The following is a 24,304-nucleotide window of genomic DNA, read 5'->3' as shown; positions in this document are numbered from 1 at the left end:
ATCATAAAGTCACCCTGTGGGCCTGAGGAGGATGTGGGTGTGCATGAGTGATGGGCAGGGAAGCTGGGGACAGGATCAGAGAGCTCCTTCCATTTTCCCCATTGCTGGTCACCACAGGTTGTGGCTGGTTTGAGAAAAGAAACAAAACCAGCAAGCAAAAACACACCTGGCTTTTTGGGTTAAAGAATGGTTAACTTTTTGGGCTTGATGCTGGTGCACATCTCTATTCATGATAGGATACAGGTCAGAGGGCAGGGGTAAGAGGGAAAAACCCATAATTGCTTCCAAGAGTCTAAACCAAGGACACATCTTCATGGTGGTGTACCATGAAGCCTTTGAAGGTCCACATAAGGCATTTTGAATCTCATTCGTTTATTAAAAAAATTTGTTGTACCAGAGCATAGACATCTATCTTGGAGCAAAGTTTCAGAGAATAAGTAAAAGTCCAGTTTTCTGGATTCAGAACAATCAAAGGCTAGACAATGGCAATCAATAACAATGCTCCCCCCATACCAATTTGAAAAGTTAAAAATCTTATCAGCCATTCAGATGTCTTCACATCATGAAACAATTGGAACATTTTTTTCTCCTTCATTAAATGGCCGACTTAACAGCTGTCTCAACTCAAAACTCTTATTTTGAGTATTTGTTATTCAACATTTGGCCCTGATAATATTATCAATTCTAAAGTGCTAAGACTGTGTTTAAATCAACTGAAATATTTTGGCTATGTTTTATTTATGGGACTTCTCTGCTTGTCTTTTAACCTCCTAATAGCAGGCAGCCAAATTATTAGCTCATCTATTTTGGCAGAATGAAACAATTCATGGTTTAAAGAGCTTGGGAAAGGTAAAACTTCTGAGCAATCATAACAACGTCCAGCTTAGAATGTGTTTGTGTACTTTCTATAGGATGTGTAGCTTTATCCTGTGGGAGGATTTCCTTCATTTGAATCCCCAAGGCCTCTGACTGATTTCCCTCTTCCTTTGGTGCTGTTTGTGTTTAAAAAATAATGCCTAAGGGAAAGATAACCATCGTTCTGTTGCTTTGTGGACACATGCGTTCTCATACAATTTCTGTTCCCTCTTCCTTGTCAGTGATGAGATGAGGAATGGAGTGTAAGCACATCAAAATTGCACAGTAAGTGGTCAGGAGTCTTTCAAATAGCACTAAAAGAGGCTGAATTGCCAGCGAGGAAGACGCAGCTGGAAGCTAGATATTGCATCATCTGGCCTTCCTCTGCTGAACAAAGAAAATTATTTTGTGAAGTATGTACAGATGCTCTTATTTCAAGTGACATAATGCATTTGTTTCAATGGAGGTTTTCAATCTGCAACTTTGAAACTTTTCTCCATATAGAAAACCCAATGACAATTCATTGTACCCTGGGGTTCTTCTGAAAGAAAATAACTGGATCTTAAAGCCAAACCAGCAATTTGGACATCATTTTTCTGGGTTGTTTCCATTTAATGTTACAACACAGAGATTCTGCATTTATGTCAAAAGGGAAGAACTAGAAAAAGGCTTTCTATAGGCCATGAAATTAGTTATGCTTTGTGATTTTAAATCCATACTGACCACTATAATTCAAGTGTTTAAATTGTCTATTCTTAGAAATTGTGAATTTTTAGGAAAAGCAATCATCAATATAGGCTTCTAAAATCAAAGCTAATTTAGTCATTTATTTATGACTACCAGCTTGAAGCTTCCTTTGAAAATCCTATTTCATACAGAGCAATGAAAACAGATGACAAAATCTAAATATTTTCATGTTTATTCTAAAGATTGGTGGTAAATATATTGCTGGATTTTTTAATCACCATGAATTAATTGCTCAAGAAGTAACCTCCAGATTTAATAAAGGAAAAGGAGAGGCTCTTCATGAGCCAGTTAAAATCATGGATGTGCCCCATACTCACCTCTGTCAGGTAGCAAGGTGCTTTTGGAGAGTAGAGCCACGCATTGTTTAAGCAGGCCAAGGAATTGAAAAAGTGGAAAAGGAGAAGGTTGTCTCAGCTAAGTCACTAGCGTCTTTCTAACTCAGAATCTTGGAGGAATTTCTCTGCGCATCTCTTGTCCTTTACTTGACAAACCAAAATAAACCAAGATACCAGGAAGAGTTTGTTCAGATTTTTTAGTTTCTTTTCAGCTCCCCAGTTTCTCAGAATTGAAGGCTAACAGTATTCCTTCCATAGGATACAAATTTTCTTCCCTCTTCCTTGTCAGTGATGCGATGAAGAATTGAGTGTAAGTACATCAAAACTGCACAATAAGTGGTTAGAAGTCCAGTTGAGAAGGTCAAAATAAACGGAGATACCATGCAGAGTTTGCTCAGATTTTTTAGTTTAGTTTCAGTTTCCCAGTTTCTCAGAATTGAAGGCCAACAATATGCCCTCCACATGAGGATTCACCTCTCTACCCCTTCATATCTCTTTAGCTTCATTGCCTACTCTAGTAAGCAAGTGTTGCACCGGAGTCAGGTGGACTTAACTAATCAACCAGAATATATTTATGACCTCCTCCTCCAATGTCCTGTGCTAGGCACTGTGGGGCTCATATAGAAGAACCTGGATTTTTACATTCCTTAACAGGGGTGTTTTGCTCTAGCCCAGCCAGTTCATTTGCTGTCCACGCCCAGGACTTAAATCCCTCCTTCTGGAAACTGATTACGCTTTCTACCTGGATACCTTCCCCACGCCACTCTGGCAGTTCCTAGCCCACAAGTACAGCTCAAGATTAACTCCTCTCACTAACCCCACTTTGATTTTTCTGTGTCATCTCTGCAATTATGTAAGAAAACTCCTACTTTGTAAGAGTCCCTATGAACTCCTTGAACATGGAGACCACAATTTATTCATACTTGTGTGCCTTATATCAACAAGAGCCCAGGAAGAAAGACCATCAAATGGCAGATACATACGTTCATTTATTTTCAGTGAAAGGATTGGTCTAAAAAACTGGCCTGCCATTATTGGAAATACAAAAGCATTAATCTCTTCGAAGAACATCCTGTTGCCCATTGACCAAAGGGATGGAAAACAAAACAAAACAAAACAAACACCACGTGCCCTGATTTCCTTATCGCTTTTCCACATAATAGTCTTTTGCCTGAGGAGATAATGATAAGAAACCTCTAAGAATTTGGTTATTTTTTACAAATTTGCTTTTTGTTGATCCCAACATGCAAAGATATCTGTATCTATGGATTTTTTTTTCACACTTTCACATAATCCTCTAAACTCTTTAGAGTTTTCTGCCCTCTGATTAGGAAGTATTTATTTAAAATATCAATTTTTTGAATGAACTTAGTAGAATTATGAAGTACAATTTTAGACCAACTTGTAACAAAACAAAATGCCGGACCTTAAAAGATTATCCTTTAATCTTGAACTTAGGGTCTAGACTTTATTTCTTTGTTTCCTTCCTCATTTTCCCTTCCTGTAGCTGGCTGGATGTCTTGACCATTTACCTAATATACTAAGGCCGGTTTATTTTGACGGATACTAAAGGTAGACTTGAACCTTGTAGTTGATGATAATAATCACTTACGCAATGTTTACCATGTGCTAGGCAAAGGCTTTACATGTATTACCTCATTTAGCCCTCATATCGCTAGGAAGTAGGTTCTATTATTATTTATGATTATTAGTCTTTCTCCTTTTATAGGTCAGTCTGAATGCAGACTCTCCTATCTTCATTCATTGACCTTCAGACTGTAGATTTAGCAGTTGCTAAAAGCAAAAATCAATCCAGCTCCTATTTCTGCAACAAGCTGCCAACAACCAGGGTTGGAGAAAACTTTTCCAGGCTGACAATTATTGTTAAAAGCAGCTTTTCCTGTTGGCTGTCTGGCAAAAGCAGGAAGGCAGGCTGGGTCTCCCATGATTGCCAAAGCAAGGAGGGCTTCTGGCGGAAATGGGCTTCTTTGATATATTTTTCTCCTGGGCTGAATTTTCTATTCTCCTTTTTCACCGGTGTGGTGTGTGTATGTGAGTGTGTGTCTGTGTTTATTTCAGGTCCTGATCTGTTTCTTTTTTCTGTCCTGAAAACACACTTGGAGCTCTTTCCACAGAGGTAATTTCAAAGTTTAGAAGTTGTGTTCTGGGTTTTACAGGCAAATACTATGATTTCCAAACATCTGTTCTCTAGGCAGTGTTAAAATCATTATCCTGACAATTGCCCTTCGGTCAACATGCCAGGGCAGCTGAAGCAACCCACCCTGGATTCCACCTACTACTTTTTACGATGAGACAATAGTAATTTTTTTATGAATCAGAGGGCAAGTCAGTGAATAACGTCCTTGACATCATCTTTCCTGCAAGTACAATAACAAGTTTCACAGGGCCATTCTTTACAATACATGCTAATATCTATGACACAATGCCAAAACTCACATCAGTAAAATAAATTCTACAAGGCACAAAACACAGCGTGCAAATTTGTGATGGTTTGATTTGAGGATAAACTTGTAGTGTGCCCAATGCAATGAAGAAGTCCTTCACAAATATTACTTCTAGTGAACTCTAGATTATACTCCTGGAGAAGCCTTTAAGACTGTGAAGAACCTGAGAAACCCACTGAAAATTTATATCTAAATACAGTCATCCCCCTTCTCTAATCATGTGCTGTGGGAGAATCCCAGTAAGCAGGCAGCACTTCTAGATGTTCTTATAAGACAACTGGAGTTGACTCCAGCACTGAAGAATGGATGACTATAGACCTAAAAAAACATAAGCCCCAACTTCATTAATTCAGCCGTGATTAAAATTAAGCTAAAATTCTAAATTAAAATCTTTAGTAATAGGAATCTTGGGATAATAAGAAACTGTTGATAAGAAACTGTGCTTTGGGAATACAAAACTCTGAGTTGGCTTCTTGACATCTTGTTGTGAGAGATAAGAAAGCAAGTTAGAAAATGTTTGCCTACCAGGGACCATAAAATTTGGGTTAATTTAGTTTCTGTTCCCTTTCTTATTATTATATTCCGTTTCTGTCTACTGCTCTTTGATAAAAAGAGCAAAGACTTTTCTGAAATAATGGAATTTTAATAGTTTTAATAGTTTCAAAACCTGCTGACTTGTAATCTTGGGACTTTGAATGTTTGTTATAAAAGATTACATTTGTAGAATGTTCAATGAGGAAAGTTGTTAAAGTAGAAAATTGTTTTCCTTAGAAATTTATTCATCAACTGTGAAGAGACTTCCATTGTATCAATATTTATTCACTCCTTCCAACCTAGTGACAGAATTTACAGCAGGGTACAAAGGTAGCCAGGATATAGGCAGTGAGGTATGGCCATGTAACTAAATAATGGCCAATCGTATGTGAGCAGAGGTTAATTTGTAACTTTGTGAAAATGTTCTCAAAGGAAAAGAGTGCCCTAGTAGGGTCTTCTTTCCTGAGGCCTGAAGTGTGGATGGAATGGCAAGTCACCTTGGAAAATAGGGACAAAGACACAACTTCAGTGCTGCAGAGCAAAGATAGGAGGTCCTGGGTTTCTGACCTTATAGAGGGGCTCATACGTGCTTCTGACCTCTGGACTTTATTCATATGGGGAACAAATAAACAGCTGTTTTATTTAAGTCACTATTATTTTGGGACTATTTGCCAAACCAAATCCTAACAAATAAACCAACTTTGTGCTATCTGATCAGCTGACTATGACCTTATTGATTAAATGCAAATGAACCTAATCAAACAGAAGACTTTCCAGGTCATCTGGAGACACATCCAATTTCTTAGCCATCCCTAGATCTTTGTGTCATCACCACAAGAGTCAAAGTGTCTGATGAAAGCTTCTGATTGTCCTTAACACATAAAGTAAAGGACATAGGTTGAAAGCATAAAGGACATAGCAACCTATGTTGCCTTAGAGTTGGATTTACTGGTGCATCAACTAAGCAGGAAGCTCTTCAAGGAGGTGGAGTTGGGTCAGGTGGTATTGGGTAGTGTAAGGGAGCTGCTTGAAGGAGGAGCACATCCTACATCAGTGAAGGACAACACTAAATCGTGGTTATTTACATAATCAAGGTATTATTAAACATGGAATAGGGCATGCTGGAAAGATGATGGCTTAGCAAGTCTCACCTGCCCTTCTCTTTAATTTCTGAACACTCCAACCTCCAACCTCTTTCTGGCTAACTAGGAGTTGGGGCTGGGAGGTAGGTGGAGCTTGGAGGGCATAAGCCAGAGACCAGTAGCTCAGCTTCCAGCCCTGCTACTACCCTAAAGCCAGATAAAACCCATGCAAAGCCTTGGAGAATGTTTGAAAGCTGCAGTTCCTGGGAAAGGCTTGGCCCATGGACGTTGCTGAGCACTCAGAAGGAAGGCTGACATTGGTTAGCATGAGTGTTCCTGTCTTTTTGGTACCCAGAGGCTGAAAGGGAAGGCTGGGTTCTTTCTACTTCTGAGGTTGAGTGAGCATGAGAGGAGCATGGAGAAGAGAAGTAGCCTCTCAATTCCTCAGCAGAGGCTTAGAAACATTTTCACTGACGCAATGGGTCAGAGGATCAGAGATTGCTGCACTTCCACCACTCTGAAGACTGCTACTGCTAAAGTATCTTCAAGAACAGACCAAAGAAAATAACGCTGCACCACTGGGGCCAGCGGCCACAGAGAGGAAAAGTAAATAAAATAATCAAAGAGAACCTTAACAAAATCTGAGTAAGCTACTTGTGGAAATATTTTTTTTTTCTTTGAGATGGAGTCTGGCTCTGTTGCCCAGGCTAGAGTGCAGTGGTGCAATCTCAGCTCATTGCAACCTCCTCCTCCTGGGTTCAAGCGATTCTCCTACCTCAGCCTCCCAAGTAGCTGGGATTACAGGTGCCCACCAATGTGCCTGGCTCAGTTTTGTATTTTTAGTAGAGATGTGGTTTCACCATCTTGGCCAGGCTGGTCTTGAACTCCAGACCTCGTGATCCACCTGCCTTGGCCTCCCAAAGTGCTGGATTACGGGCATGAGCCCCCGTGCCTGGCCCTACTGTGGAAAGATTTTAAGCAAACAACAAAATAAATCCAAAGACCTCAAGATAGGGGAAGATACTTTGGGGAGAAATTAGTGGTATGAAAGGAATATTGCAAGATGTATAGTTAAGTAGAAATGGGTAACTGTATCCATTTAACCATGTATAGTTAAATCAAAGTGGATAATGTATTATACTATTTGAATGTGCGTAACCTAAGTGAAAACTAATGTAGACAGTAGTTAAAATTGGCTGGGCACTGTGGCTCACACCTGTAATCCTAGCACTTTGGGAGGCTGAGGTGGAAGGATCACCTGAGGTCAGGAGTTCGACACCAGCCTGACCAACATGGTGAAACCCTGCCTCTACTAAAAATACAAAAATTAGCTGGGAGTGGTGGTGCATGCCTGTAATCCCAGCTATTTGGGAGGCTGAGGCATTAGAATCGTTTGAACTTGCAAGGTGGAGGTTGCAGTGAGCTGAGATCATACCACTGTACTCCCCACAGAGTGAGACTCCATCTCAAAAAAAAGAAAAGAAAGAAAAAAGAAAGTAGCTAAAATTAGTGCCATAAAAAATTTTAAAATGGTACAAAGGCTAAATAAATCTAAAAACTGGTTCTTGGTGAAAGCTGATAAATAGATAAAAGGACCTGATTAAAGAAAAAAGGAGATAGAGCAAAAGTATGTAATATTAGGAATGAGAGGGTAATACAACCACAGGAAAGTAAGAGGTTAAAACAATTGTAAGATAATACCACATATAATTGAATAGCAACACATTCGAAAACATAAAAAAACTGATAACTTTCTAGCAAAATATAATTATCCAAATTAACCAAAAATTAATGAAAAATGTGGCTAGACTAAATACTAGAGAGTTGTGATAAGAAAGGATGTAAAAGATTAGGAAAAAATCTAGGAGACTTACCTATATAACTTGGGAGATGAGGGAAGAACTTCTTAACTAGACAGGCAACACAGGAGCTATAAAAGACAGAAATATTTTACTGTATAATATATAAAGACAAATACTTGCAGCATAACAAAACAAAACAAAACACAACACAACTGGGTGAGGTGGCTCACACCTGTAATCCTAGCATTTTGGGAGGCTGAGGCAAGAAAATCACTTGAGGCCAGGAGTTTAAGACTAGCCTGGGCAACATAACTACATCCTGTCTCTACAAAAAAAATTTTTTTTAATGAGCTGGGTGTGGTGGCACATGTCTGTGGTTCCAACTACTTGGGAGGCTGAAGTGGGAGAATTGCCTGAGCCCAGGAGTTCAAGGTTAGAGTGAGCTAGGTTCATGCCACTGACTCAAAAACAAACAAATGAACTACAAAACCTCCTTGCCAGGCAAAAGATACTATAAACAAACTCAAAAGGCAAATGAGAGAGTTGGAAAAAAATTGTATTTAAGATGGCTATTTACAACTCAGAGAAAAAATGAGCAAATAATATGAGTAGATAGTTCTTACAGGAGTAAATCTAAATAGTTGGTAGAATATAAGAAGAATTGAGAAGATGCTCAAACTAGCTAGCAGAAAATGCAAATTAAAGTGGACATGGGGGATCTCTTTTCTGAACTGCTGTTAGTGTGAGGGGTATGAAGACACCTGCTGTTGATGGAGATAGGGAAATGCAAATTCTTATATGTTTATGTTGTTAAGTTCTTATAGCCTGTGAAGAAAGCAATTTGGTTACATCTTTTGAAACTAAAAATTAATATGTTCTTTAATGCAGCAATCCCAATTGTGGAGCACCTATCTCATAGAAATATAAGCAGCAGGCTGGGTGCCATGCCTCAGGCCTGTAATCCCAGCACTTTGGGAGGCTGAGGTGGGTGGATCGTGAGGTCAGGAGATCGAGACCATCCTGCCTAATATGGAGAAACCCAGTCTTTACTAAAAATACAAAAAATTAGCTGGGTGTAGTGGCATGCGCCAGTAGTCCCAGCCACTTGGGAGGCTGAGGCAGAAGAATTGCTTGAATCTGGGAGGCAGAGGTTTCAGTGAGCCAAGATTGCACCATTGCACTCCAGCCTGGGTGACAGAGTGAGACTACGTCTCAAAAGAAAAAAAAAAAAAAGAAAAAAAAAGAAATATAAGCAGCAGTAGGTAAGAATATGAGTACGAGATGTTTACTTTGCATGGCTGTAGTGATAAAAAACTGGAAATAGCGTAAATGCCTAAAGATAAGGAAATAGATAATAAGAGTACATTGACATTACAGAATAACACATAATCATTAAAAAGAATGAAAACAGTTGGCTTACAGGGGTTGTCATAAAGTATTGTTGAAGAAAAAAAGCCAGATACAGAGAGAGAGATGCATACTATGATCCCATGCTTGTAAAGCAACCTACTATTTATCTGATATTAAAAATCGTATTTTTCCTGATGATTCTACTAAAATCCTAATCTTTATCTGATGATTTATTAATATCTGTATATATATGCATATGCATAAATATGCTTATATGTGGCTGTATGTATATAAAAAGTACAGGAGGGCACACACTGGTTGTTAAGATGAGGTATGAGGGTGGAGAGTAGGTCAGGGTCACTGGAGTGTACATGGATGTGAGGTAGAAGCATGTTAAAAAAAAAAAGAGGCTGTTTTAAAATAGTCCACCATGTAAAATATAATCCTGTTTATGTAAGGCCAGGCTCAGTAGCTCAGGCTTGTAATCTTAGCACTTTGGGAGGCCAAGGTGGGCAGATCACGAGGTCAGGAGTTTGAGACCAGCTTGGCCAATATGGTCAAAACCCGTCACTACTAAAAATACAAAAATTAGCTGGCTATGGTGGCACGTGCCTGTAGTCCCAGCTGCTCAGGAGGCTGAGGCAGGAGAATCACTTGAAAACCCGGGAGGCAGAGGAATGTGCTACAGCACAATTTCTGGGCAACAGAGCCAGACTCTCTCTCAAAAAAAAAAAAAAATCCTCTTTATGTAAAATGATGTATATGTATGTGTGTTTTTAGATATAAATAAATTTTCAAGCAAATTAAGCAAATAAACAATTTTAAGCAAATTGCAAATATCATATAGTTTCATCTGGACTACATGTATCTTTAAGCATGCTTGTAGTGGTATTATGAACCAGGAAGAAGGAAAAAGGTGGAAGGATGTCCACTGGATTGTTAGTATGGGTCACCTCAGGGGGTGGAAGTGAAGTGAGGGTAGGAGGGATATAATTAGCCTTGCCTTTCTGTGTTTTTGAACTGTATTGTTTCACTTGCTGCAATAAGCATGGACAAACTGGCAATTCGGGCCTTTGGTAGGCCTGAGAATTGGAAGAGCCTTTAGCAATATCTGCCATATTCTCTCTCATACTCAAGGCAGCAAGCTTAAGCAATTACAGACATCAAATAGATAAATAGCAAACTCTTAGTGAGGAAACAAATGGATGGCTTTTACCAAACCTGTTAAAGTTAATATTTAATAGAGACACCACAAAGCAAGATAGGGCAGAGTTCATAAATTTTGGGGTGAAGAGCAAAAGTTTCCCTTGACAAAAACATTTATAAATAGGTTGTCAGGGTATTTTAGAGTTCTTTCACTATTTATGGCATTACATCCATATGTGAACTATTAAGGGCAGAAATACAATATCTTTATTTGGGTCAAAAATCTCTGTATTCAAAAACAGAACTATAAAGCATTGCAGACAGGAACATATGAATATACTCTGAAATTAGTATTTTGGAGCCACTATCAGGAAACGCCAGCATGACGTGAAATATTGAAGAGAGGGTGGGAAAAAAAGCTAGACTCATTGCTAATATGACAAAAGCAGAAGCATTACTAGACCAGTTCTAGAACATCCAACTTCCCCTTTCACTTTATTGCTTAATTTCATTAATTCATCCTCACTTATTCGCCCAAACAAATACTCATTCGTTTAAATATCATATAGTAAGGCAAATTAACTTCTCTGATTGGCAATTTCCTTACAGATTAAATGGGGACAATTCAGGGACACTACTTACTTTGTTTATAGGGTACTTCTGAAGGTAAGGGATAATGAATGTGAAGTTCCTGGCACCTAACAGATACTAAAAAGAAAAAGAAACAGGAAAAAAGAACATTGTGATTGTTATTATTCTTCCTATTAGGTGTCCAGCTCAGTATTAACCACTCTTGGGGAAAGGTTTCGCAATTATTCTGGTGAGGAGGAATTGGTGCCACAGTGCGTTGGATGCTACTTACAATTAGCAGCATAGATGCCAGGCGCGGTGGCTCACACCTGTAATCCCAGCACTTTGGAAGGCCAAGGCAGTGGATCACGAGGTCAGAAATTCAAGACCAGCCTGGCCAAGATGGGGAAACCCCGTCTCTACCAAAAATACAAAAATTAGCCAGGCACAGTGGCAGGCGCCTATAATCCCAGCTACTCGGGAGGCTGAGGCAGGAGAATTGGTAGAACCCCGATGGCAGAGGTTACAGTGAGCCGAGATCCCGCCACTGCACTCGAGCCTGGGCGATGGAGTGAGACTCTGTCTTAAAACAAAAAATAAACAAAACAATTAGCAGCATAGAAAACAGTGTGTGTTTTATTTCTAAAAGTAGATTCGGTATGGCTCCACAATTTTTAAATTAATTTTTGTTGTCTGTGTTAAGTCCTTAGTTGAAAGACGTCTTTTGGTCTCTGAATCAGGGTGGCCTGACCTATATTTTCACTAGCTCTGCCACTGAGACAGGCCATAGCCCTTGCCTAGTAATAGCTGAAAAACTTCTTGCTGGTAGGCAAGTCACCCCTTACCAGTATGTGAGGTGATGACATGGACCCCTTAAATCTTCCCAGAGTCCATTGCTAGGCTTCTTGGTGGAAACTGCTAGGTGCAAGCTTTTCTGTGAGCACCTGGTAACAGTAACCATGTGTCTCAGTGGCTACTGCATCTTGTGGACACTTGGAATAGCAACAAGAATCTCCAGATGGAAGGATGCTGCCAGTGAGACTTTATATAGTTAAAAGAACATTTGGAAGTCTGGGATACACATGCACTTTATGTAAATCCTAATTCAATTTAGACTAACACCATGGCCTTCTGGCACCCGATAAAGCAAGGCAACCCCGATGCACGTTCCTATCAGGTGGTAACTCATTAGCTGGAGTAGTCTCAGCCTTCAGCGGTTATGATGAGGGCTCTGGGCTCTGTGAGAAAATGCATGCACGGTGCCTAGCATGGTCAGCACTCAGTAATAGTAACTATTTTTTCTGTTGTCAGCATCCAAATCCTCATGCTCATGGCTCTGTGGTAATTATCTGAAGTCTCAACCAAGAAGGAGCTTGCCTCATTCTAGCTGGTTGCAGGATGAACTTAGTGCAAGGGAAACTGCTTTTCTGGTTATAAAATCAGGTTTAGGGAACACAGGAGTTGTGACATATGGAGATATCCATTTCTTTCCTCCTAACTTGATGTGTGGGCTGTTCTTTTTCTGTCCTAGAAATCATAGTGTTTTAGAATACCTCTTCTTAATCCCTATTTCTCCATTTTTTTTTTTTTTTTTTTTTGCTGGGATACACATGAGTTCTACATACTTCCACTGAATGTATCCAGATTTGATTAAAAACAGCAAATTGTGGTGAAGCAAAGCACCACAGTAATTCATGAGTGACAGAACTACATGTAGTTCACCAGAGCGGTAGCTGTCTCAGTTTGAGTCCTCTCTGAAGCAGAGCCTGAAACACGGACTTAGATGCAGGCAGTTATTTTTTGAGACAGGGTCTCACTCTGCCACCCAGACTGGTGTGCAGTGGTATGATCTCAGCTCACCACAACCTCCGCCTCCTATACTTGAGCAATTTTCCCACCTCAGCCTCCCAAGTAGCTGGGATTACAGGTGTGTGCTAATTTTTGTATTTTTAGTCGAGAAGGGGGTTTCACCATGTTAGCCAGGCTGGTCTTGAACTCCTTACCTCAAATGATCCACCCTCCTCAACCTCCCAAAGTGCTGGGATTACAGGCGTGAGCCACTACTCCTGGCCCAGGCAGTTTACCTGAGAGGTGATCCTACGAAGCAGGAGTTAAGGAGTGATGAGATGAGGCTGGAAAGGAGGAAAAGCTAAGATAAGGGCACATGATGGAGTTTGTCACATTCAGCAAAGGAGGCCTAGATTCTCCCTGGACTGCAGAGAAGCATGCTGAATGCCTCTTAGAAGCATACACCTGAAGGGTTTTCCAGTCATGTGCTGTGGAAGATTGCCCCGAGCTTTACTGCTCTGAAATTTTGGGTTTATGCTTTGCACATGGTGAGGTGGAATTCAGAGAGAGCTATGAGGTAAAACAAAAACAAAACAAACAAATCAGGGTGGGGGGATCTTCTAGAAAGGCGGAGTAAAGACCTTCAAAAATCTGCCCTTCCATAAGCAGTGAGAACTGTCACAATCAACTTTTTCAGAACTCTGGAAATTACTTAAAGGCGTACAGCAATCCGAGTGCTTACTCAAGAAAAACAGCTGAATTTCAGTAAGAAGAGTAAGACCTGTGGTATTCCAAGTTGCCCTAATTCCATCCCACATCCCACCTCACAGCTCAGTCAGGCCATGTAAATCAACAACCTTGAAACTGGTAGCTGTGAAAACACAGCCTATTAGCTACACAGGGTGCAGAACAGATTTGGACTTCCCCAAAAACCCATCCCTAGAGAGCTGTCGCTATTTGACCTGTCAGCTCAGGGCTTGTCTTTGTTTGATCTGACTCAGAGGTTGCTTTGTGCAACCAGCCCTTCCCATAGGGCATTTATCAACAATAAACAAGAAGCAATTGTTTAACATGCCATTACCTGAGGTGCCATTACAAATTTGGGCTAACGAGAAGCTAAGCACAAAACATAAGAGGAACACTGGTGAATTAGATGTCTGTAGGGGGTTTTGGAAAGCTCTGCCGTGTCCCTGCAAAGCTAGAAGTCCACATGTGTGCACAGGGCTGTGTACATGCTCAGGAAAGGCCTGAAGACCCCAGGCTCTCACCTGTGGCTGACTTTAAAGCTCTGTACATGCAGTGAAGGCAAAGGCAGAGTAGGAAATGGCTGCTAAAAGGTTGAAGGTGCGCCCCAACATATACGCACACGCCATAGTCAAAAGCTGGGAGAATCACTGCATCAAAGAATTTAAGGAAATCTCTTTCCAATTATTAGCTGACCACTAAACTAACCAAGCTGAGACTCCAGTGGCTGCGTAGGACAAAGAATATGGACTAAACAGAATTAGTTGAGGAAAGGCACTAAACAAACAACAGCAATGAAAACAACAACAAATAAGAACAGCAGCAAACCCTGGGAGGACAGGGGAATATGGTTTCCAGAGGTGACACATCATTTAAAATACATAGTTTTCAATTAAAAACTACAAGCTGACAGGTCAAATAATGACAACTCTCTAGGGATGGGCTTTTGGGGAACTCTGAGCCTGTTCTGTACCCCGCAGTAGCTGCTAGGCTGTGTTTTCACAGCTCTTGGTTTCAAGGTTGTTGATTTACAAGGCCTCACATAATTATGGTCCACACATGGGGGGGGAAGAAAAGCAGTCAGTAGAAACTGCCCCTCAGGAAATCCAGATGTTGTACTTACTATACAACGACTCCAAATTAGTTATCATAAATATGTTCAAGGGTCTCAAAGAAACCATGTCTAAAGAATTGAAAGAAGGTATTAAGAATGTTGGCCCATTAAACATAGAATATCAGTAAAGAGTCGTAAATTACAAGAACAAAGAGAACTAAATAGAAATTCAGGGCTTGGAAAGTTGCTATAGACTGAATATTTATGTCCCGCAAATTCACATGTTGAAACTTAATCTCCAGTGAGATGGTATTTGGAGGGAGGGCCTTGAGAAGGTGATTATGTCCTGAGGGCAGAGCCTACACCAGAACTTGACTGTGCTAGCAATCTTATCTTGGACTTCCAGCTTCCAGAACTGTGGGAAATACATTTCTGTTCTTTATAAGCCACCCAGTTTATAGTATTTTGTTACAGCAATCTAAAGAGAATAAGAAAAATGTACAATAGCTGAAAAATTCACTAGAGGGTATCAACAGCAGCTTTGCACTAGAAGAAGAAAGAATCTGTGAACTTAAAAGCAGGTCAACTGAGTGTGCTTGGCTTGTGGAACACAAAGAAAAAGAATGAAAAAAACTGAATGGAACCTGCGAGGCCTGAGTGACACCATCAAGCATACCACCTACATATAACCAGAGTCCAAGGAGAGGAGAGAGAGAAAGGGACATAAAGGGATAAAATATTTGAAGAAATTATGGCTTAAAAGCTTCTAAACTTTGATGAAAAACATTTATCTGCACACCCAAAAAGCTCAACAAACTCCAAGCAGAAAAACTAGGAAAGATTGACACTTCGATACATATACTATAGACAGACTTTTGAAAGACAAAGGGAGTACTAAAAAAAGCAAGAGAGAAGCAACTTGTCACATACAAGGGATGCTCATAATAACATCATTCGCAACTGTCAAAAAGTGGGAACAAATATCCATTGGGGGTGAATGGATAAACGAAATGTGGTACATTCATGTAAAAGAATATTATTTGGTCACAAAAAGGAATGAAGTTGTTACAACATGGATGAACCTTGGAAACTATGCTAAGTGAAAGAATTCAGTCACAAAACACCATGAATTGTATGGTTCCAGTCATATGAAATGTCCAGAAGAGACAAATCCATAGAGACAGAAAGTAGATTAGTGCCAGGAGTGGAGGAGAAAGAAAGGGAAATTGACCATTAGTGGGTATTTTTTGGGATGATGAAAATGCTCTGGTACTAGATAGCATTGATTAATGCATAATATTGAGAATATACTAAAACCACTGAATTGAACACTTTAAGAGTGAACTTTGTGGAATATGAATTTTATCTTGATAGGCTGTTATTTAAAAAAATCAAACAAACTACTTGGTGAGTGCTTGAGGTGGGACACTGCCAGCTGAAGACAAATTTGAGCTCCCATGAACTGACCCACCACTGCCATGGCTGAAATCAGAGGTGAATTCAGGGGAGGTGATGTCTGGCACCAAAGAGACCTGCTCCAGTAGCCTGTGAATAGGTAAAACAAGTGCAGATTGTGTGCTATTTCTGGAGGTTTAGGGGGTACATTTGTGTCTTGCTATCCTGCTCAAGTAAATGAAAGGGAAAATGAATGAATAGAAGTGTTGCAATATATAGTGATTACATTGAATCCCCTGTAATTAAATTGAAATACAATTCTAAATTATAATACTTTAGAAAACTCATTCATAATTTTTTTTCTTTGCAATACATCCCACAACAGATAGAAACTTAGCACTCTGTGGCAAGAACTTGGTAGAGAGCCTGGCTTGAGAGATCATCTATTTCAGTGGGTCCCAGATTTTGGTAAGCACAAGTGTTACTTTAGAAGCTATTAGAAATGTTGACTCTGGAGCTCTCCTATTCTCTAAACTCCCTTCTCGTTTCTCCGCTAAAGAATATGATTCACCAGGTCAGGAGAGAGGCTGAGGTGTCTATACTGTCAAAAAGCAGCCCTGGTGATTCCGATGCAGGCAGTCTGTCGTTCCATTTGAAAAATACTGATTTTGCCCAACTCACTGGTCTTAGATGAGGTAATTGAGACACACAGAGGGGATATGACTTGCTTAAGGCCACATGATGAGCAGAGGTATAGAGTGGGAATTTAAATTCAGGTCTCATCACTTGCAGTCTTGTGCTCTGTCCATTACACCACAGCCCTTCTCACATAGTTGGGTTAGAACAGCCTAGGCCAGGTGTGGTGGCTCACGCCTGTAATCCCAGCACTTTGGGAGGTCGAGGCGGGTGGATTACCTGAGGTCAGAAGTTTGAGACCAGCCTGACCAATATAATGAAACCCCGTCTCTACTAAAAATACAAAAATTAGCCAGGCGTGGTGGTGGGCCCCTGTAATCTCAGCTACTCAGCAGGCTGAGACAGAAGAATAGCTTGAATCCGGGAGGTGGAGGTTGCAGTGAGCTGAGATCGCGCCATTGTACTCCAACCTGGGCAACAAGAGCAAAATTCCGTCCAAAAAAAAAAAAAAAAAAAGAACAGCCTTGTGGGAGCATTTAAGCCACGATACATTTGCCTATGGCTCAGGCAATCCAAATTTCTTCTGCTTAGCATATAAAAAGCATCATGTGCAGAGCATCAGAATGTGAGTGATGCCACATGGGAGCTGAGAAAGGCCAGTGAATGTGAGGATGTGCGTGTTTGAAAGTACCTGGAGATTTCAGAGAGCGGCAACCCAAGGACCCACAAATGACTCATTTCTTTTTAGACCAGAGCTACCTAGTGTTAAGCATTCAAATCTTTTCAGGCATATGAATCACTCACTTAAGTGTTCAGTTTCCTGCTGGCATCTGACATCATGAAATTACATTGCAGAGAATTCGAATTCATAGTCAGAACAGTTATAAATATGTTTGGCTACAAAATCCAGAGACAATGAAAGGAATGAGACAGAGTGCTATGTATACTCTTCAAGGATAAAAGATTAGTCTAGAAACTATATCATAATTTTATAGAATGGAGATTCTAGGCTGAGAAAGCCTTATATGGTGGCATAAGAAAACATGGTGCATTATGGAGACTGGGAGGTATGGAGTTTAGTGTGGCTGGGTAAGGAGTGTGTGTGTGTGTGTGTGTGTGTGTGTGTGTGTGTGTATGAGAGGCGGAGGAAAGGGAGATTAGGAATAGGGAGAAGCATGAACCCTGAGACAAGGTCAGTGTGGGAGGAGGATCCAGATCACTAAGGGCCTCAAATGCCATTTTATGGAGCTTGGACCTCATCTAATTGACATTGGAAACCCCCTAGAGAATTTCAAGCGATGCAGATGGAATTGCAGTTTGGAAAGATCACTCAGTTTGGAGTATGGAGAAAAGCTGGAAAAGGGATGCAGGAACAGAGGCCACTAAAAAATGATAAGAGCCTGAACCAAGGTCTTAGTTAGAAGTTCTTCCCAAGCTTGAGGACAAACAGTTTCAGTGGCTGCCACTGAGCAGGTCCTTAGAAGACACAATACTTGGGACCATTGTGCCCACTGCCTCTTTACTTATTAGGAGACATCTGTGATCAGGTTCGAGAATCAAATTTCAGAGAGGCGAGCTTGGACTATGGGTGTAAGATGAGAAAAAGGAGCAGGGAGAGGAAGAGAACAGAGAAGAGATATGTGAATATCTAAAACTTAGAAGAATCAGTAAGAGGTCATTTTTAGTTTGCAAAATATTTCCTAACAATTGCTTTAAGAAAAACACTTAGAATTTTTAAGCTGCTTATCTTCTCTAGTGATTAAATTAATCTCTAAATTCATTTTAGGGAGCTCATTATTAGATGAATTATCTCATAGCAATCTCATGCATATGTATTGTGCCAAAGAGGTAAAAATTTATCAAGCCTCACAAAGGAAGCTGATGAGCATTCTGTGGTTTGACAATCTGCATTCTGAGCAGGAGCCAGGGCCTAACTTCACCACATTTCAGGGGAATTCAGATTTCCTGAGAAGGGGCTGAAAAACATGCACTCCCTGTGATGGCAGAGGAGGCTAGGGCTAGAAGCCAGGTTACCAAATCCCTGTGTGGAACACGTGGGCAGATGTGAAAAGTGGGAGGAATGTTCAGACCACAACATCTCCTAGTGAAAATACCAATGCAAACTTGCCACCATAGCAACACACTAGCCCTATTAAAAGACACACAAAAAAATCTGTGTCAATGAATTTAAAAACTCCACTTTTTGCTAGTAAGTAAAGTTTTGCATCTATTTTTGCTGGCTTCTTAACAGAAACCCCCTGTCAAAATATTTCAATTCCTTGATAACCCTTTCTAGTACAGAGGCAAACATTTTAGGAATATAATCTGTACTTGAAGAAGATAATTCTCTTGTGACTCTAAAAGGGAGAAAAATGAAGAAAATATAAACTAATAAGAAAGACCAGGTGGGGTGACTCATCCCTGTAATCCCAGCACATTGAGAGGCTGAGGCAGAAGGATCACTTGAACCCAGGAGTTTGAAACCAAACTGGGCAACATAGTGAGACCTCATCTCAAAAAAGAAAAAAAGAAAGAAAGAATGTGGCTTTAAGGTTTCTTGTCTTGGCACCAAAATGAAATGAGTGATGAGTGGGTGGAGGGCTGGAGTTACTATGGGTAGTGCGTGGGGGAGATAAGAAGGGATTGCCCAAAAGATATGTCAGGTCTTTTTCTAAAGAGTAGGACTGAGACCAAGGAGAAGGAAGTGAGTCATACAAGCACAGGGTCAGATCCTGTCTTCATTAAAAATGTGGTATTTTGATAATAATTGGTTTTCTTGCATTCATTTTAATTCTTTAAAATATTACATGAAAATGTTATTTTATTAATTATTTTTGGTGCTCCTTAAAATTTGTACCTGATCTGTCAATTCATCCTAGTTCCTGCCCTGCTAACATTAATAAATGAGAAAAAATATTTATAGTTCATATTAGATCTTGTTTGCATTCTGAACTCTACTTGGAAAGCGAAACAATGTTCTCTAGGTCCACGGGTCCCAAGCTTTACCTCCTGTGGTTTCCCAAGGCCAGGATGTGTGGAATTGAACATTGCACAATCTGGGGGAGACAACACAACTTTATGTTTTCTTCCCTCTGGCTGCTTTGAAGATTTTCTTTTTATTTTAAACAATTTGATAACATTATGCGTTCATGAAATCTTCTTCTTGTTTCCTAAGCTTGGTATTGGTTGAGCTTCAAATCTGTGAGTTTATAGCATTAGACAAATTTAAATCTAAAAAAAATTATTTAAATATTTTTTCTGTCTTCACATTTTCCTGATGGAAAATAATATATAACTGGACTCCAGTATTCCAATTATATGTGTGTTGGACTGCTTAAAGGTGTCTAATGCTCTCTTCATTTTTCATCTTTTTTTCTCTAGGAGTTTTATTATGGATGGTTTCTATGGCTATGCCTTCAAGTTCACTAATACTATTTTAGTGTTGAATCCACTGTTTATCCTACCTAATGTAATTTTAATTTCAGGCGTTGTAGTTTTCATTTCTGGAAGTTCTATTTGGGTCATTTTAATATATCTCATGTCTCTTTTTAATGTGCTTAATCTTTCCTCTATCTTCTTGAACATATGGAATATAGTTACAATAACTATAATGGCATGATCTCAGCTCACTGCAGCCTTGACCTCCCAGGCTCAAGAGATCCTCCCACCTCAGCCTCCTGAGTAGCTGGGACTACAGGAACGTGCTGCCACACCTGGATAACTTTTGTATTTCTTGTAGAGTTGGGGTTTCACCATGTTTCCCAGGCTGGTCTGGAACACCTGAGCTCAGGTGATCTGCCCACCTTGGCATCCCAAAGTGCTAGAATTATAGGCGTGAGCCACTGAGCCTGAGCATAACTACATGTCTTAATGTCTTTCTCTACTAATTGTAACATCTTTATTGTTTCTGAGTCTGTTTCTACTGATCAATTTTTCTTTTCATTATGAGTTATATTTTCCTTCTTTGCATACCCCGTAATTTGGATTGGATGCCAGATATTGTAAATTTTACCTTGTTGGGTATTGGTTATTTTTATAGTCTCATAAGTATTTTTAATGTTTGTTCTAAGATACATGTAAATTACTTGAAAACAATTTGAAGCTTGCTTTTAAGCTTTGTGAGGTGGGATGAGAGCAGCCTTTCGTCTGACGCTGATTTTTCTCACTACTGATTCCAGACTCCTAGCTCCATCTTCTCATCTAAGTGAGACCTCCTCTCTGCACGATGTCTTGGAAATTTTCCAGGCTGTGAGCTGGAACAATCATACAGGTCACCTTATTTGCTTTCCCCCTCTTAAGGATCACTGTCCTGTGTTGTCTAACGTTCAATGTCTAAAAACTATACTTTCGGATATTTTGCCCATTTACTTTTTAGCATGTGTCAAGACAAGATCAATTAGGTCTTTATTACTCCACTTTGCCTAAAGTGAAAGTCTTGAACATTATAAAGACTGAATGTGTTTGATGAGTAATATTTTTAGAAAACAAAATCAATTATATCTTGAATGATCAATTAAAGCTTCCTGAATGGTTTAAGACATTGAAATAAAATTTTCATCACCTATAAGTGTCAAAACAATTATAAATTTATACTCATAGTTTTCATATAACCCCTTAGTAAGTGTCAAAGTTTCATTTCTTATTTATGAGGTAACCAGAAGAATGATAAAGCCAGTTAGGAAAGTGACACAAAGAGATGGCAAATGGTTGGGCGCAGTGGCTCACGCCTGTAATCCCCGCACTTTGGGAGGCCAAAGTGGGTGGATCACTTGAGGTTAAGAGTTCGAGACCAGCCTGGGCAACATGGTGAAACTTCATCTGTACTGTAAACATAAAAATTAGCTGGGCATGGTGGCACACACCTGTAATCGCAGCTATTCAGGAGGCTGAGGCATGAGAATTGCTTGAACTTGGGAGGTGGAGGGTGCAGCCGAGATGGCACCATTGCACTCTAGCCTGGGTGACAGAGCAAGGCTCTGTCTCAAAAAAAAAGGTGGGGAAGGGGAGACAAATGACCTGTTAGAGGGAGGGAGGGAGGCAGAGAGAGAGAGAAAGGGAGAGAGGGAACAGAAAAATATGCTGGAATAAGATTGCTAAAATTACATGCAAAACTGGTTAATGTCCCACTGGACAATAAAATTATAACCTTTAGGTTTATCATCTCAGCTGAACAGAAATAATTTTTATCTATATGGTAAAAAACTCATTTGTGTTATATTTATCCTGCACAAGTTAACATCAAATCCTTTACAGACTTAAAAATGTCTAGATCTTTAATAGAAGTAATAGTAAAAGTTACTTTCCATGAGAGGGTCAGATGATCCTTGGGTGGGCTAAAAGCAATGTTTTCATAAGGCATTGAATGGACACAAGTCATCTTTTTGCCTTATTTCCAAGTTTTGGGGAAAGACATTTTAGACAATTTTTTTTTTTAAACCACAGGAATTACCTGTAAGTCAATGTTATCTGCCATTACCTAGCTGGCCACTCTGGGCCTACATTTGCTGATTTAATGAAAAGACAAAACTAGACTAGCGGTTTTTAATTGTGATTATGTGTTGGAATCACCTGGGTGAGGTTTTCAAAAATACGACAGAAACGGTCTCTTACCAGACCAACTAAATCAGGCGCTTTGATGGGGAAACCTCGGCATCACTAGGTTTTTAGAAAGCCCCCTAGCTATTCTAATGTGCGACTAGGGTTAAAAAACACTGGTCAGACCCCTTTCAATAAGAATGCACTGTGATTCTATGGCTTGAAGCACAGGCAAATCACTTCTGCACTGAAGAAAGTTGACATAAATACAAGCTCTGCTGACCTCAGTGCATTCCCAGTGACTTGGAAATGATTCAGGGCTCCCAGCATTCATTCCATGGTGTGGAAGCTGCGGGAAAAGCCAGGGGTGGGAGCACTGAATGACTGGCCTTTGTGTTCCAATTAGATACAGTCAGCTTGTGTTGTTAGAAAGAGATAGGAATGTCTGCAGCCAATTTCTTCCTTTTTTTTTTTTTTAAAGATATATCAAAATTCATTTTGTGCCCCTGGCTCTCTATTGCTGACCTCATTCCTACTTCCAGAGCAGGTGCTCTTTCACACAGTTATTGGAGATGGCATTTCTGATTTAAGACTGTGCATTAGTAAATTAAGGCCATGACCAATAACATGCACAAAAATAGCGCAACAAGTATAAGCCTTTAAAATAACATTAAATAATGAAATTCTATTTCAGATTCTACTCCCTCATGCTTGTTATCCCCAAAAAGCATTTTTTTGTAGTTTTTAAAAAAAATGACAAAGCATTAAAAGCAAGGGTTTTTGAAATGCTTCATCCTACAGCTATGCCTGTAAGAAACACATAGGGCCTTTTTGCCTGTGCATGCTGCCGAAGAAGCATCATTAAAGTCTCTCTTCTCCCTGCCGTCATGTCTAAGTCAGAATCTCCTAAAGAGCCCAAACAGCTGAGGAAGCTCTTCATTGGAGGGTTGAGCTTTGAAACAACCGATGAGAGCCTGAAGTGCCATTTTGAGCAGTGGGGAATGCTCAGGTACTGCGTGGTAATGAGAGATCCAAACGCAAAGCACTCCAGGAGTTTTGAGTTTGTCAACTATGCCACTGTGGGGGAGGTGGATGCAGCCATGAATGCAAGGCCACACGAGGTGGATGGAAGAGTTGTGGAACCAAAGAGAGCTGTCTCAAGAGAAGATTCTCAAAGACCAAGTACCCACCTACCTGTGAAAAAGACATTTGTTGGTGGCATTAAAGAAGACACTGAAAAACAACACCTAAGAGATTATTTTGAAAAGTGTGGAAAAATTGAAGTGATTGAAATCATGACTTACTGAGACAGTGGCAAGAAAAGGGGCTTTGCCTTTGTAACTTTTGAAGATCAAGACTCCATGGATAAGATTGTTTTTCAGAAATACCATACTGTGAATGACCACAATTGTGAAGTTAGGAAAGCACTGTCAAAGCAGGAGATGGCTGGTGCTTCATCCAGCCAGAGGTCACAGTAGTTCTGGAAACTTTGGTCATGGTCATGGAGGTGGTTTCAGTGGGAATGACAACTTTGGTTGTGGGGGAAACTTCAGTGGTTGTGGTGGCTTTGGTGGCAGCCATGGTGGTGGTGGATATGGTGGCAGTGGGGATGGCTATAATGGATTTGGTGATAATGGAAGCAATTTTGGAGATGGCGAAAGCTACAATGGTTTTGGCAATTACAGCAATCAGTCTTCAAATTTTGGACCCATAAAGGGAGGAACTTTGGAGGTAGAAGCTCTGGCCTCTATGATGGTGGCGGCCAATACATTGCCAAACCACAAAACCAATGTGGCTATGGCGGTTCCAGTAGCAGCAGTAGCTATGGCAGTGGCAGAAGATTTTAATTAGGAAACAAAGCTTAGCAGGAGAGGAGAGCCAGAGAAGTGACAGGGAAGCTACAGGTTACAAGAGATTTGTGAACTCAGCCAAACACAGTGGTGGCAGGGCCTAGCTGCTACAAAGAAGACATGTTTTAGACGCATACTCATGTGTATGGGCAAAACACTCAAGAACTGTATTTGTGACTAATTGTATAACAGGTTATTTTAGTTTCTGTTCTTTGGAAAGTGTAAAGCATTTCAACAAAGGGTTTTAATGTAGTTTTTTTTTTGTTTTTTTTGCACTCATGCTGTTGATTGCTAAATGTAATAATCTGATTGTGACACTAAATAAATGTCCTTTTAAAAAGAAAAAGAAACATGGCCGGGCATGGTGGCTCATGCCTGTAATCACAGCACTTTTGGAGGCTGAGGCAGGTGGATCA

At 40.1% G+C, this 24,304-nt stretch overlaps 1 pseudogene; it reads left to right on the top strand.

The window, feature by feature from the left end:
• The first annotated feature begins 22,809 nt into the window (after positions 1–22,809).
• Positions 22,810–24,104, top strand: LOC116551532 (annotated as a pseudogene).
• Positions 24,105–24,304: the final 200 nt, after the last annotated feature.

Source organism: Sapajus apella, unplaced genomic scaffold, assembly GCF_009761245.1.
Source record: "Sapajus apella isolate SASKATOON/1434 unplaced genomic scaffold, GSC_monkey_1.0 scaffold10, whole genome shotgun sequence".
NCBI classification, from domain to species: Eukaryota; Metazoa; Chordata; class Mammalia; order Primates; family Cebidae; genus Sapajus; species Sapajus apella.
The sequence above is the reverse complement of the archived record's forward strand: the minus strand, read 5'-3'. Positions and strand labels throughout refer to the sequence as shown.